Genomic DNA, 10,939 nt, shown 5'->3' on the forward strand with positions numbered 1-10,939 from the left:
CCAGGCTGGCCTCGAACTCAGAAATCTGCCTGCCTCTGCCTCTGCCTCCCGAGTGCTGGGATTAAAGGCGTGCGCCACCACCTTGTCTCAGCTCCTCGGCTCTTACGCACATGGAGACATTTAAAGGAGATTTGCCCAGAGACTTTGACCTGCTGTTACCAGCTTTGGTGACAACACATGCACGCACGCGCGCGCGTGCGCGCGCACACGCACACACACATACACACGCACACACACATGCAGGAGAAGACTTTGGTGACAGCACATACACACACACACACAAACACACACACACGCAGAAGAAGAGCTGTATGATGGCTGCTGGCTGGTTTTGTTTTGTTTTGTGGGTTTATTTTAATCTTAGACTAAGGAACTGACTATTATCATTTTTTAGTATGTTCTTGAAGCTACTTACTTATTAATATGCCCCAAGGCTCTCCCACATAAAATTTGAAGTGTCTCAGAAGGGGGAAAGCATAAAATAGGAAAACTGTCAGAAAAGAACATCACAACCAAAGAAATGTAATTTGTATTGGAAAGCATAGGCACTCTCCTTCAAGATGGCAGCCAGGGACCCGCCATCCTTCATCTACTGCATCTAACATGCTCTGAAGTTAAAATTCAGGACAGGAATGAGTGCACACGCAGTAACCATGTCAGAAGGATATAATGAGCCTCACTGAGTATATTCCTAAAGTCTTTCAGTCTCCCAGGAGTCTTGGAGCTCAGTGTGGGAGGAACAAATGAGACAGCCAAGAAAAAGACAAAATGTATTGCCAGGTGGTGGTGGCAGCTGTGCCCACCTTTGGTCCCAGCACTCAGGAAGCAGAGGCAGGCTGATCTCTTGAGTTCGAGGCCAGCCTGATCTACAGATCAAGTTCCAGGACAGCCAGGGCTACACAGAGAAAGCCTGTCTCTAGAAACGAAACAAAACAAACCAGACAAAGCCTCTAAGCAGGTTGGCATGGTCTTCAGACAGAAAGCACCCATTCGTGACAGACGCGCCAGTGGTCCCTGGGTAACACTACCCTCTGTGACCAATGTGACCAACAGGTCTCTTTCTTCCTGGCCATCAGCAGGAGCCACTCTCCCTGTGCAAGAGAAGCAGGCGTCTTTATGCTCAGCTGAGCTTGAGGAGCACATTTCAAACCCCCACTCACCCACCAGGAGGTTTTCCTAAGAGGCCCAGCAATCAAGATGTCCCCTCCCCTGGAAACAATACTAAGTAAATTAGTCATCGGAGAGGAGAGATGGAGATCAAAGTTTGTCTGAAAGCCATTCTACATGACTAGCCTCTGCCTCAGACAGACTAGACCCAGACTCCCCATCTTTAACATTCAAGCTCCCTCATAAATGGCAAGGGCATAACCCTACCCTAGGATATATTGTGAGGGCCTGAGCATTAGATGCACACAGTAGTTTAGAACACATTATGGGGCTAGATGTACAATTCATTTGGAAGGGCGCCTACCCAGAATACATGAAGCCCTAGGTCCCATCCCCAGTACTACATAAACAGGATATGGTAGTGCATCCTTGAAATCCCAGGACTGTGGCAGAAGAAGTAAGAGGATGAGAAGTTCAAGATCAGCCTCAGCTACTTGACCGAGAGCAAAGCAAACCTGGGCGACCGAAACACCTTGCCTCAGAAAACAGTTTTCACCATGTCGAAAATACTGTCTCAGAGGCATCGTCGTTCATATTACAAAGTATTTTCTAGTTTTCATTTTTCAATTGTAACAAAGGACAATGTGAAGCCTGTTCTCTGCGCTCTCATGTGAGCCCACTGACACGCTGTGCCAGCCTCCCTCCACTGATACACTGCACCAGCCTCCCCCTGTTCTTCCCAAGCCAGGCTCCGGGTCCTCTCTGCCCATAGCTGCTTGTCAGTCCTGAGTATTTTTAGACCTGGCTGACTGGCTCCTCTTCTTCAAAAGGGCAGGACGAGCGCTTGGCACCAAGAATAGCAGTTTTCCAATTTAAAAAACAAGTCTCTGGTTTTGTGGTCACACTGGCACTTGGAGAGGTCAGTTGGCTGCACCTGCAGACCCTAAGCTGTCCTTGTAGAGCACGTCTCCCAACCTGTGGGTCATGACCCCTTTGGGAGCCAAGTGGCCCCTTTCACAAGGGTCGCCTAACACTATCAGAAAACACAGACGTTTACATTACAATTCGGAACAGTAGCAAAATTGCAATTCTGAAGCAGCAGTGAAAATAATTTCATGGTTGGGGGTCACCGCAGCATGAGGAACCCCTAAAGGGTTGCATCCTTAGGAAGGTTGAGAACCACTGCTGTAGGCGCTCGCTGGACCAACTTCTCTCCCTGTTGCCCATGCCTTATTCCTCAAGGGCATCTGAGGCATCCAGAGAAAGGGTACAAATGCTCTCCAAAGCAACGTTACTTTTAAGTCACTTGTTTTGTATTCTCCTGCCTCTGCTTCCCCAAACTACTCCCCTCCCCCGGGCTTTATAAATTTTACTCTTCCCTCTGCATGACTATGGAACTTTCTATAAATCAATGTCATAGAACTTATCACATGATTTCCTTTTCTTTTTTAAAATTCTGTCTCCCCTGTTGAAATGACTGACAGTTATCTCTATATCACCAGCTCCTAGCACAAGCAGCAACTACTTGGCCAACAGGACCCCACTCCCTCCTCCCATATCTGTGGCAGACATGACTAATCAATCTGAGCCTAAGTAAAGATGAGTTTCAACACAGTGATTACAACAACTGGAGATGGCGAAAGAAAGAAAGAAAGAAAGAAAGAAAGAAAGAAAGAAAGAAAGAAAGAAAGAAAGAAAGAAAGAAAGAAAGAAAAAGAAAAGAAAAGAAAAAAGAAAAAAGTTTAAATCCTAATTGCAATCAAACTTTGCATAGTGTCTGAAACCCTGTAGAAGTGCCATTAATTTTTTTTGTATTAATGAAGTTTTGCCAGGTTTCTGAAAATAAAAACAGCAAACTAATAAAGTAATGCAAATGCCTACATGCTGAAAACTAGGACAGGTATAAACAGCCAATTGGCAAACTCAGATACAGAACCAAAATATCTTCATGGAATTCACCCAAATTAGCTCAGCGAGAATGATGTAAGTGCAGTTGGATCAGACATGTTGCTAAAACCAATTAGGCTGATGAACTGTATTGTCGATATGTGTTGGCAAGAAGTTCAGTGCTGAAATTTTGACATGCATGATCTTGCTAGGATCACAGGGTTCACAAATAAGTATAGGCAAAAACATTAAGACAGTACTAAAACCATCTCCGAACATCTTAAGATGAGTTGGCCAACAAGATTTCACAGGACAAGACACTCAGAGTGGACCAAGATTAAATACTCTTTATACAGTAAAGCAACTGAGGAGACACTAGTACAGAGCTTGTATTTGGTAGGAACAATAATGCACGCACACTGGGGAAGTGGCTCAGTGGCAGCTACACAAGCATGAAGCCTGACCAGAGCCCCTGGGACCCACGTAGAAAGCCAGGCACAGTGGTGCACACCTGGAGTTTTCAACCCGGAGAGGCAAAGAAAGGAGGATCCCAGGGCTTGCTCACTGACAGGCCAGTCGAGCCAATCAGAGCGTTCCTGGTACAGTGAGAGACACTGTCTCAAAAAATAAGATGAGGGATGATGATGGAAAATACCCAACACTGGCCTCTGACCTTCACACACCATACACCACACACACACACACACACACACACACACACACACACACGCACACTTTTCAATTCAGGCTGAGTATCCCTTATCTGAATTTTATAGAACCAAATGTGTTCAGCAATTTTGATTTTTGTTTTTGACATTTGGAATATTTGCATATGCATAATGAGATATCTTGAGATGGGGACTCGAGTCTAAACACAACTTATAATTTCAAACCTAAGTTATGTCTTTCATGTACACCTTATACATGTAGGCCGAAGGTCATTTTATACATTTTAAATAATTTTGTGCTTTAAACAAAGTTTCATGGTATGAAATTTTCCACTGGTAGCATAAAACTTTTCTAACTGTTGGCACAATTCGGATTTTGGACTTTCAAATGAGGGATGTTTGGAGTAGATGTTTGTAGCTCTGAGACTGGGGATTTATTCTTTAATATGCACGACTCTTTTTATCACAATTGGTCTTTCCTGTGCTTCCGTGGTTTGCTTAGCTAATGGAGATTATTATTTTGCTATGAGCAAACTCTAAAGTCACTTTCTATGAATTAGAATCATTTCTCATTTTTTTTTAAATACTCATGCCATGATGATTAATCTTAGTTGTCAACTTGATTGGATCTGAGATCAACTGAGAGAAACATTTCTAGGCTGATCTGTGAGGGCACTTTCTAGAAAGGTTAGTTTCAGGGGCAAGACCTTTCCCAGTGTGGCTATCCCCTAAGACATAAATAGATTTGAGAGGAAAATGGGCTGGGTTTGCCCACCTTTCTTTACTCCTTGCTGATGTGTGCATCTACACTATTGCTGCTGCTGCTGCTGCTGCTGCTGCTGCTGCTGCTGCTGCTGCTGCTGCTGCTGCTTCATTCTTCACTGTCATCAGAATTCAGCTTCTTTAGCTTTCCCAATACCAGCAGCTCTCCAGGAGCTCCCAGACCTCCTTTTCCAGATTGGGATTGCTGCAACATCCAATATCACAAACTGAGCAACTACAAGGATCTCAGCCTCTTCGGTATCCAGGCAACCATTGTTAGAGGACCCAGACTGTGTCGTATGAGCCAATCCAATGACTCTCCTCTGTAATATAGTCCTTCTGTCACTTCTGTTCTCTAGGGCAGTGTTTCTCAGACTTCCAGATGCTACCACCCTTTAATACAGTTCCTCACATGGCGACTCACAGCATAAGATTATTTTCATTGCTACTTCAAAACTACTTGCTACTGTTATGAATTGTAATGTGAATATCTGATATACATAATCTTATATACAACCCCTGTGAAAGGGTCACTCAACCTCAAAGGAGTCTTGACCCACAGAATGAAAACTGTTGGTCAAGAGAACCCTGGCTAACACATGTACTTAGAGTGCACACAGTCTCACATTCAATTCTGTTCATCCTAGATAGCTCGGATATTAATACTTTTAATACATTCCCAAATGTGGAGCTTACAGCTCTTCCCTGCACCTCAACATCTGCCTAGAAAATGGGTTGGAACCTCAGCAGCAAGTTCATATTGCAAGCCTGTCCCTCCTTGTCTGTGACATTTGAGTTTATCACATGAGCACTGGAAACGTGGCCAGTGCCTGTGAGGTACTAAATTTTTGTTTCCTTTTATTTGAGAGAGGGTTTCTTTGTGTAGTCCTGGCTGTCTTGGAACTCACTCTGTACACAAGGCTAGCCTTCAACTCAGAGATCTACCTGCCTCAGCCTCCTGCATGCTGGGACTAAAGACATGCACCACCATCACCCAGCATATTATCTTTACCTAAAGGTAGTTAACCTAAATTTAAGATGTAATTTAAGTATTAGGAAATGTTTAGGTATGTTTGAAGAAAGAAAAACAAAACATGGATATCTAGATTGCCCAGGCTGGCTTTGAACTTACTGCATAGTTGGGGCTGGCAATTACAATCCTCCTGCCTCAGACTCCTGAGGAGTTGATATGGGCTTTTGTCACCAGACCCAATTTCAATGGTAAATTTCATAATTTCTCAGTTCAGATCTAGTATATCTAGCAAAAATCCCATGTCTGAATTGAGATGGGATTTAAATATAGAACAGAGAGTGGGTGTCACAGAGGCAATGCAAGAAAGTAAACATTTCTTTATTAATTCTCACATTGTGTGCATGTTGTGAGGATAACAGTTTAACATATTCGGGATAAATAAAACTATGTTATTAAATTAATTTCACTTGTTCTTGGTTACTCATTTAATGGCTATTGGGCCTTGTGGTACACCTCCGTAGTCCTAGCACTCAGGAGACGAAGGCAGGGAGTCCATGGATTTGAGGCCAGTCTGAACTGTATGATGAGATTCAGACTTAAAAATAAACAAAACATTAAAATAAGAGATGTTTAAAAGTAAATAAGCAGCTTGTGGTTTTGGTTTTACATTAACTCAGAATGTCCTTGAGCCAGTATGTGCCTACAGAGTAGGACCACATGCGTGTATGATGCTCTGTATTGGAAGGGTCAAAACAGGACGTGTCACTTACAGAAACCAACCCTTTGTAGCCATGACAACTCAGTGTGTGCTTAGACACTGCAGGCTCACAACAGCACTGTCAGTTATAATTATCCGCATATGGCCTTGTATACTGGTTACACTGGTCATCTCTACAACGAAATACCTGACAAGGAGCAACTGAAGAGAGGAAGGATTTATTTTGGCTCAAGGTTTGAAGGGATCCAGCCCTCTGTAGCTGGAAAGGCATGGAGGCTAGTGGCTCTGTGGCAAAAGAAAACACAGACCAAGACTTCTCAAATCCTCTCGTCTCAGTGGAATAAGAAGCAGAGAGAGAACAGGAAGCGGGGCGTGGCTATAGACCTCAAGGTCAGCCTGCAGTGACCCGTTTACTCCAGCTAGGTCCCACTGCCCCCCAACCACACCCTGAACTGGGGACCTCATTTTTCAAACAAATAGACCTGTGGGGGAACATCTTACACCCAAACCATGAGAGCCTGTCCTTTGGATGACATGATGGTTATTCTAAATGATCGTTTTGACAAGATCTAGAAGGATATCTGGGAGGGATTTTCCAGGATTGGGCAGCTTCTGGGCATGACAATGGGGGGATTGTCTAGGTTAGGTTGTCCTGTGAGCCTGCCCGTGGGAGATTATTTTGATTAGGTTCATTAAGATAGGTAGACCCACACACATGGTGGACAGTGTCATTCTCTCGGCTGGGATCCTGAACAGTAATTAAGAAGGTGAAATTGAGCTGAATACAGGCATTCATCACTCACTGCTTCCTGACTGGGCAGCATCAAGGTCCTGCCATCAAGGGTATACCTTCAATTGTGAGCCAAAGTTAACCCTTCCTTCGTCTGGCTGTTTTTGTCAGGGTATCTCATCATAGCAATAGAAAAGAAAAAAGACGGGTGAGCCAGGTGCAGACCACAGCAGCCTGTCCAGTGTCAGATGGCTGGTGCTTTAAACAGCAGCCCCTGGGACCCAGGTTTTCCAAGGCTCTTGTCTCAGTTAGGGTGTTATTGCTGTGAACAGACACCATGACCAAGGCATGGTCTTACAAAGGACAACATTCAATTGGGGCTGGCTTACAGGTTCAGAGGTTCAGTCCATTATCATCAAGGCAGGAGCATGGCAGCATCCAGGCAGGCATGGTGCAGGAGGAGCTGAGAGTTCTACATCTTCATCTGAAGGCTGCTACTGGAAGACTGACTCCTAGGCAGCTAGAGTGCGGTTCTTCAGCCCTCACCCACAGTGACACACCTAGTCCAACAGGGCCACACCTCCTAATAGTGCCACTCCCTGGGCCAAGCATATACAAACCATCACAGCCCCCTTTTCATCTCTTCTCTCTTTACCACAAGATATTATGTGGGTTAAGTTCTATTGGTTAAGTTCTATTAAGTTCACTTTGCCCCTACCTATAATTTGCTTCTCAGAACACACTACAGTTCTGCCCAGTTTAGCTGTTGGAAATCAGGAAGCTCAGCAGATCTCCCGCCCCCCAGCTCAGAAAGTACATGTCATGGGTGAGAGCTTACAGTCTGGGGGTCCAGAAAAGGGTCTATAATGAAGGGAGAACCCCTAGGTCCATGTTTGCTAGGACTCATCTTACATGTAGCCTTTGAGAATGCTTAGGGGAGCCGTCATTCTAGGCTGCTAGGATCAGGTGACATTGTTTGCCTCTTAGTCCAACAAAAATAAGGGCAGAAAACAGGATTTTTGGATGTGTCTAACAAAGCTGTTTCAACCCAGAAGACGGAGTGTGAGGGGTGTCATCACCTATCCGTCCACAGCAGATCTCTACTGAACATGCCCCGGGGAATGCCATTCTACCATAAGTGCTTGAGAGCCATCACAAAAGCATTGTTTGGTGTTTCAGATGCCAAGCCCCTTCTCAGGACTTCCCAGTGACCAGTGTCCAAAGGCAAACCGAGATGGAGTAAACTCCACCTCGGGTCTCAGTTTGGCTGCTGACCATGGGATGGGGATCCTAGAGGCTCCCAGCGTGCTTTGGAGACACAGTAGGATTTGGTGAGGAGGCTCTGGCCTCCAGGCACACAGAAGAGATTTAGAAAAACGTTCACATCAGGCTGAAGGGCAGCTGGCAGAGAGAGAAAATTCCAATCTAGTGCTTCCTTCAGCCTTAAGGCTGGGCTTACCTAACACCGAGTTTAAGATCTTGCTGGGGGCCTATGATCTATATTTATACGTTTTCTTTTTAGCTCACCAAGGAATTTGAGCAGTGCTTCTTGACCGTCCCAGTGCTGCTGCCCTTTAATACAGTTCCTCATGCTGTGCTGATCCCCAACCATACCATTATTTCACTGCTCTTCCACAACTGTAATTTTGTTACTGTTGCTATGAATCTGATATACCACCCTTGTGAAAGGGCTGCTTGACGCCCAGGGAGTCTGAGCCCACGGGCTGAGCACTACTGAGGTTTCTGGGATCTCTTTCCCAGCTACAATTTACCAAAAGGCAAAGGCTGCCATATTTGGTATGAACCAAGATGCCTCTTCTAGCATATTAACTGACAAGGGAACTGTATATAATGTGTATGCGCAAATGAGAAGTCATGTAAGAGTGAGGTATGTATATAGCTGTGTTTCCTATTCTATGTGTATCATGAGATAGACATATGTGTATCCTGTGTATATGGTATTCTATGTGTATCACGAAAGTCTTGGAATTTTATGCAAGGAATAAAAATATGTTTTCTTGAGAGCAAGGGGCATGAGCTTTGATTAACCATCTACTTGCCCATCACTGAACTAGAAAGTCAATCAAGTCATTTGTATGAGAGCATTCTGTGTAAACAAGACACCAATATTAAGAACTGAATTCTTTTGCTGTATTCCAATGATCCAGTGAAAAGAGTTGTAACTTACAGAAAAAGAATAGAAATGTGGACAAGAAATTCCTAGTTCAGGCTTAAGAAGGACTTTGAAGGCATAAAATTGATTAGTAAATACTGACCAGGGCCCCTCGGAGCGGTGGAAACAGCTGAGAGTCACTCGTCCAAATCCATTTCTCTGCAGCTGTTCACTGTAAGCATGTTTGCAGGGTCACACTGGTGTCCTCGGTGTCAAGGACGAAAGGCAGTAGTTGTTCCAGCTGAGGTTTGAGAGCCAGGCACAACAGAAGGCAGGATAGATACGTGTTTAACTATAAAATATGGACCTGGGGAGGGGGTTCTGGCAGTAAAGAGCACACAGAAAAAGACTAGTGGTAGATCCCTAGAACCCTCATTTAAAAAAAAAAAAAAAAAGCCAAGCGTGGTGGCTCAATCTTGTGACCCTAGCCCTGGATCAGTGAAAACAAGCAGATCCCTAGGGCTCACTGCCCCCCCCCCCCCAAGATTCAAGACAATAGAGAAGTTATCTTTAAAAGAAGATCCTAAGGAAAGCCACCTAATATCCTTTGACTACCACATATATGAGCGCATGCGCGCGCACACACACACACACACACACACTTTAAAATAAATAGCAGAATAGTTCAGCAATACAGATGAGAATCTTAAATTCAGCAAACAATATTTTCAACACAGGTGACAGAAAATAGGAAGTGGCTATCTTAGTTTTCTATTGTTGCAATAGCAAATCATCAGATATTTCATGGAATAAAAACCCGTATTACTCTCATACTATGGGAACTAGACATAGGCGGGCTATATTTGTTTCCTCCCTTTTTCCAGCTTCTAGAGGTTGCCTGCTATTAGGTGTGAAAATGGAATGTCCCCCAAAGTGCCACGTGTTGTGGCCTTTTATACCAGCTGATGGACTTTGGGGAAGTGGTTGGAGCCTGGGGACTCCAGCCTGATCAAAGGATTGATTTCTGACACATATAAATATGATATATTGATACATTCATAAATGATGGCATTATTGGAAGCTGGCAAAAGAAGGATGTGGGAGCTAGTTGAAGGAAGTAGGTCAGTGGGAGAATTCTCTAGAAATAAGTGCCTCCCTCTTCCTGGCCACCGTGAGCTAAGCAGCATTTACTGCTGCTGTGAATGTCTGCCTCACCATGAACCCTGAACAACATATCCAGCTAACTGTGGAGTGAAACCTCCAAACCATGAGCCCAAAGCAAAAAAAACAAAACAAAACAAAACAAAACAAAACAAAACAAAAAAAAACAACAACAAAAAAAAAACGAAACAAGACAAGACAAAACAAAAAAACTTTCTGTCTTTTAGGTTGTTTGTCACAGTAACAGAAAACATTGAGAAATACCCTCATTCCTGGCTTGTGTCTGTTGCTTCCATCTTCAGAGAGCAGCAGAATGTCTTCCAGCCTCTCTCACTTGCTTTCTCTTCCACTATTATTTCTGTCTTCTTTGCCTTACAAGAATCATTGCAGGAACACCGGGACCATCAGAATAACCTCTCCGCTCTGGAATCCTTACTATGACGATAGACGGAAAGTCTCTGAGACCAGGAGGGGAGCAGCATACTCCTAGGTTGCGGGGATACGGACGTGTTCAGGGTGTGGGGAGCAGGGGACATTATTCAGTTCACCACTGAATAGTGACTATTGTTTGGGGTTCTGCCAGGGAAGAAATGATGCTTGTGTAAGAGAAGCAATGATTACTGCTTAAAAGAAGTAATGAGTTTGCGCCTTTCTGCATGGAGCCTGTGTAGAGTCTCCTTATGAAACAGGACAGAGAACACCTGCCAAACTACAAATACAGTACTTTTTTTGGCTGTAATATGAAGTGTTGAAAGGGGATATAGCCTTTTCTGCACAGTTAGAAACAATATAAGTTATAATTTTTGGAGAGTAACCTGGC

The sequence above is a fragment of the Mus pahari genome, chromosome 1 (assembly GCF_900095145.1).
Source record: "Mus pahari chromosome 1, PAHARI_EIJ_v1.1, whole genome shotgun sequence".
In the NCBI taxonomy this organism is placed as follows: Eukaryota; Metazoa; Chordata; class Mammalia; order Rodentia; family Muridae; genus Mus; species Mus pahari.